The following is a 5,884-nucleotide window of genomic DNA, read 5'->3' as shown; positions in this document are numbered from 1 at the left end:
GTTGTGGGTTTTTTTTTTTTTTTTTTTGATAGCGTAATCAGCTACCGGTATAAGTCATTAGGCTCTAACGAAATCAAATGGTTTATATATATCTTATACTTGCATTGTAGCTTCTGCTATGGTCTAACCCAAATTTTATTTGTAGAGCAACAGCTTTATGAACTACATATACGTTTTGTCACAAGTATACATTTTCAAAAAATACCCAAATTTCGACAGTCAAAAGTAACTTGATAAATTTTTCATTCCCTGATATTTTCAGGGTTGTTTTGTCCGTGTATATATAATTAGTCGGCAACAAAAGCCAAACATCTATAAAATGAATCCACCAGCAAGAACGTTTCTGGTTAAGCAGTAGGTAAATTGGTTATGCATAACATAGCTGACACTGACTTAAATGCTACACTGTCTGGAAAACCACACGAAAGCCAGATTGATAATACCAAGAAACAGAAATTGTCACTAAAATGTATTATTTTGTGAAATACAGATTTTAAATATCCCGATATATTTTTAACGATGATGTTCAACAAAAAATAACACTCATAACCTTCAGATTTCGACTGTGACTTATGAATAGTCAGATTTAGAAAAAAATATATATAAGAATTACATTTAAAACATTGACATAAAACGAAAACTTATGTAAAATAGTATATGCAAAGTTCTAACTTGTAACCTACACAAACAAGTACATGTACCCGTTAGTCTGCTAAACCTGTCTATGATAATACAACGATCAGCATCATGAAATATTAAAGTCATGTTTTAACTCTGAAGAATACAATTTTTTAACTTGATAGTATGTTTACATTTGGAGTCTTCCTTTAAAGAATATATATGTTTCTAAATAGACCCTGCTTTGAATTAAAAACTCATAATTTGTTTGTTTTTTAAATATATAAATTTGGTCATCCTTTGCAGTCCCCCATGAACCTTGAGCGAGTCTATAGTATATAACATCAAATAAATAATGTAAAAATTACATGTTAATAAACAATCACCATCACCCTAACAAAACATATCTGTAATTCAAAAAAAATTCTGGTTAAAAAAAAAAAACAAGTGAAAACTACAACATTTGAGATTCAATAATGTTAAAAAGATTTATAGACACTGTCTGGACTAAACAGTGACAATGTGCACGTATATTTAGGCTAAATGATAACCAGATAACATATGCTGACATTTTTACAACTATACTATAGACAAGAAAATTTAAAAGGAGTAAAAGGCCTCACCTTCTTCAGTAACATCCACATAAATCAGACACTTTAGAGGATTTGTGACACAATTTTTATGAACTTTATATATCCTATAAATATCTCTGAAAAATCAGATTCTGTCTGTAATTAATGGAACACTGGTCAGGTTTCACTGCATTCACTGATAACACAGAGATAAATGCAGCCTGCTAAGTCCAGCAGCTAGCGTTAATGAGCTCTGGCCATGACGTCAGAGGTTCGCCAGTACTCTCCACACTGTTATCAAACATCACTCTCCTCTCTGTTATCAAACACACAGCAATTCATTCAAGCAGTTTTAAAATAATGGAAACACTGGAAGATGAAATTCCAAATGTTGATCTTTCTGATGCTGAAAACATTAGACCGTATCAGTTTGAACCTTTGGCTAACACTAGTGAAACTTCAAGAAGTGCTACACCAGACAATGATAGTTCTGATGTAGAGGACTTTTAGGATAGACAAGTCAATACTAATTGGTAAGTTAATTATTCTGATTTTCATCAGTTTTAATCGAGATAGAAAATTATAATTATGACAACAATTTGTAGAATATCACATAATATATAAAACAAGATTTTATTTTCTAATTTTAGGTGTGAATGTGGCATTTGCATTTCCATGGCAACTCAACAAGAGTGCATTTGTTGTCAGGAAATAGCAGCAACTAGTGCAGAAGTTGAGGCAGGGGGCCACCAATGCATAGCAGAGAGTCCAATATTTACAGACAATTGTCTAAATCGACATGTTTTACAAGTTTCAATGTATGAATATTTACAAAATGTGGGACCAATCGATGACAATCAACCATCTCACCAGTAAGTTCTGTGAATTTAGAAATTTTTAAAAATATATGTACATTGACATTAACAAATCGTGCACAAAAACACCCAAATTTCTATATGTCCTACATTCAATGTTTTTTTGTTTCCAGATTATACAGACATCTTGCCTATAGACCGTTTGTAAGGTGGATATGGCACTTCTTAGGAAAAACCAACAGAAAAATATTACCTGCATGTGTGGTATCCAAAATAAGAGAAGCATTTCCATCAGAACAATATTGTGGTTTTAGATATGCCAGATGAAAAACAAACAGAAAAGGAACATTTCACACAATCAGTCCTATAATTAATAAATATTCAGACATTTCATCTTGTTTGTTTGGGTAATTAGCCACCAGTTCCACAAAAGACTTTTCCCTCCTCCCGAGAGAGGAGAATTTGTTTATGGCAGTAACCGAAATGGCAAGGAGCCTGTAATTTAGATGTGATCTGTTATAGAGTATTAAAGGTATCTTTTCACTATAACAAGGGGAGGTAATAAAATGCAATTATTGATAAAGAGAAACGTTTAGACTGTTATCGCAGAAAAGCGCAGGATTTAAAAAAAATGTTACGCACGGATACGTAGGTAAATATCAGTGAACGTTCATATGATATCCAACTAATTCCAATGTATGAGGAAATAAATATAAACTTTAAAAAATACATCACTGGTAGCGACAACAATAATTGTATTTTACTGTCACACATTGTTTTATCCAAATTTATTTCACTTTAAAAGTATACAAACAAAGTAAACATTAGTCTTTATCTATTCATCACATTAAATCCAGTTGTCATAGTTCTAATCTATACTTACAGATATAATTTTTGATATATTCTATCGTGGTCGTCTCTGACCATCAAATATGGCCATCAGGTCACAAGTAAGAGTTATCGTTCTTACAATAAAATGGCTTTAGCTGGACTAGCTTTACAATGCCGTTCGCAACTGTTTACATTCGGGGTTACAAACGGGGGGGGGGGGGGGGGGGGAGGGGGGGGGTGACAAACATTTGCTCTGCGCGGACACATACACTACTAAGTCATAAAAGTAAGGACATTTCCATTTTTTACTGATAAACTTAGACATTTACTGACAATGTAAACTTAGAAAAGTACTGACGTTTTACTGACGGTACTGAGAAACTTAGAAAAGTACTGATAAACTTAGACAGTACTGATAAACTAAGAGAAGTACTGACACTTTTTACTGACGGTACTGAAAAACTTAGAGAAGTACTGACAAGTAATGATAAGTACTGACACCATTTTCTTACTCCCGCTAAAGCTAAATAGGTGTGAAATTGTATTAAATGATGTATATATTTAATTATAATAAAAAAAAAATATTTAAGCTTAATGATATCATTTTCTTTGTACGAAAAATTAATGTAAATTTTATTTGTAATTACATTAGTAAAGGAGAAATTGCGCATTGATTTTTGAAAAGAAATTGACGGATTTTATAATATTTATGTTTTAGCATGTCATTGAGATTTGATAAGTATTTTAAAACGAAAAATCAGGTAAAAATTACACTCGAGCTAAACATCAGTTTAGACCCCCCCCCCCTCCCACACCCACCCTTGGACCCTCCATGGAAAAATCTTATTTATTAAATTTGCATAATTATGGCTCAGACCCCCCCCCTCCTCCCCCGGGGAATGAATTTGGGGTCCGTGCATTTTACATAGGAAATTAATGCGCTGTGGTTCCGTATACTTATGATATATAACATATATTTAAGACCATAATCTGTAAAATAAAAAAAATAAGGGGAGGACGAGTGCGGGTAATCTACAATATTCTGTGCCATGTAACCTGACTGCGCATAATAATACAACTTGATTAGCACGTGCAGATAATCACACACCGATCGAAATGATCACCTATATTTTGACTGTTTTGCCAGGTGTAATGATGCATACAATAACGTTGTCTCAATGAAATGTCTGCTGATTCTATTTAGCAGGAAGTAGACTAGTTAATATCTAAATCATTTAAGTCGCAATCGATGATGATAGCCATTCTTTTTTTTCCCTTATAAATCACGAGAGAGAGAGAGAGAGAGAGAGAGAGAGAGAGAGATTATTTTGGAAGGGAGCATTAGTATGGTCCTTTGACATTTTTAACTTTTATCAGTGTGCATTGTCCAGTTTATATTAGTCAGTCATATGTATTATTGTATAGAATTGTCATCATATATATAAAGCAATGATACAGTTCATAAATGATTTGATGCATGTTTAAAAATGCCGGTAACGGGAAATGTAAATTAATACATGCATATTTAAAAAAAAAATGTTTTGGGTTTAAGATCAGAAAAAAAAAATATAATACTGTTATTTAAATTTGTCTTGGAAAATGAAAAATATAAGAGAGCAAATAAGTATTATTAATTCATATACTGTGTCAAATGGTGTTCCGAATTTAAAACTCTTCCTATTCATGTTTGAAATTCTTAGAACTTTCAAATTTTGTTTTTTTTTCTCGACAGACTGGGAAAAAAGTATCAAAGGATATAAAAACAACTTATTGAATTATTGTTTAGCATTACCGAGCATTCAGATCTTAGGATGTGTGTGTATTAAATGTACACGCGTGTCTGTCACATCATTGTTCACAATCTCGCTACCGTGTACTGCAAATTGACTAGAAGGGCTGTGTACAGTAGCTATTATTTAATCACTTCCTGACCATTCAGATCTTATAGGAAGTGTGTGTATATATACATGCACACGTGTGTGTGTGTGTGTGTGTGTGTGTGTGTGTGTGTGTGTGTGTGTGTGTGTGTGTGTGTGTGTGTGTGTGTGTGTGTGTGTGTGTGTGTGTGTGTGTGTGTGTGAAATTTTAATCATTTAGAAAATAATTTCTATAATAATAATAATTTCATATCGTATAAATGTATTGTCAGGCCGTTGGAAATTTGAAAAATATTTGCCAGTTTTCGCGGAACGTGCTGTGTGACCTTGATATTTTGTATATGCGTTGCCAATTTCAGTTACTCAGCTCGTAAACCAGCATATAATGTTGATAAATGTACATATCAAAATATTTACATTTGAAAGTATGCTTTCTTATAGAATTACGAAAACATCCAGTTCTGTGTGGACTTTTTTATGATGTCACAATGATTAGTGCACGTGCTTATTGTTTGACAGTTGCATTATTGTAAAAGTAAAAAAGCCGCTATATGAATAATTCTAAACAATTTGCCTTTCTCAGAAGTAAATATAAGTTAAAAAAAAAAACAATATTAAAAAGAACACCAGGATATGAACTTGGTTAGTACGTGATCAAATATAAAGTTCATATCACAGTGAACTTTTTAAATTGCTGTTTATTTCTTAATTGACAAGGCTAAATTATCAAGTCATTGTTGGAATTCATAATTCACCGTATATAAAAATTGTTGATAAAGAATCTCAATAAATATGCATTTTTTAAAAAGGTACATTATAAGAACATCAGATGATATTCTTTATTGACTTACATATTATTGCATCCAGGACAAGTTCATTACTATGATTTTATATATAACTGCATGAGTTCATTTTTAATCGGGTTTTCCAACGGAAAAATCCGGTTATTAAAATGGTGAAAATGTCGGGCGGGTGGGCAGGAAAAGGCGGCTGCCAAAAGGGTACCCGCATTGTACGGACAACTCCTCCTACAGTTTTCAAGATAAGAAGTTGTTCTTTTGCAGATCAATTGTACATATGTCAGAGGTGTGCATATTGCTAGGATTTTGATTTCCGATAATTTATGAAAAAAAAACAGCTTTTGAACTTAGTCATTTTTTTGGCCAAATAT

At 32.5% G+C, this 5,884-nt stretch overlaps 1 pseudogene; it reads left to right on the top strand.

The window, feature by feature from the left end:
* The first annotated feature begins 1,319 nt into the window (after window positions 1-1,319).
* LOC128159957 (P2X purinoceptor 7-like) lies at window positions 1,320-2,387 on the top strand (annotated as a pseudogene).
* Window positions 2,388-5,884: the final 3,497 nt, after the last annotated feature.

Source organism: Crassostrea angulata, chromosome 8 (genome assembly GCF_025612915.1).
Source record: "Crassostrea angulata isolate pt1a10 chromosome 8, ASM2561291v2, whole genome shotgun sequence".
Taxonomy (NCBI): Eukaryota; Metazoa; Mollusca; class Bivalvia; order Ostreida; family Ostreidae; genus Magallana; species Magallana angulata.
The sequence above is the reverse complement of the archived record's forward strand: the minus strand, read 5'-3'. Positions and strand labels throughout refer to the sequence as shown.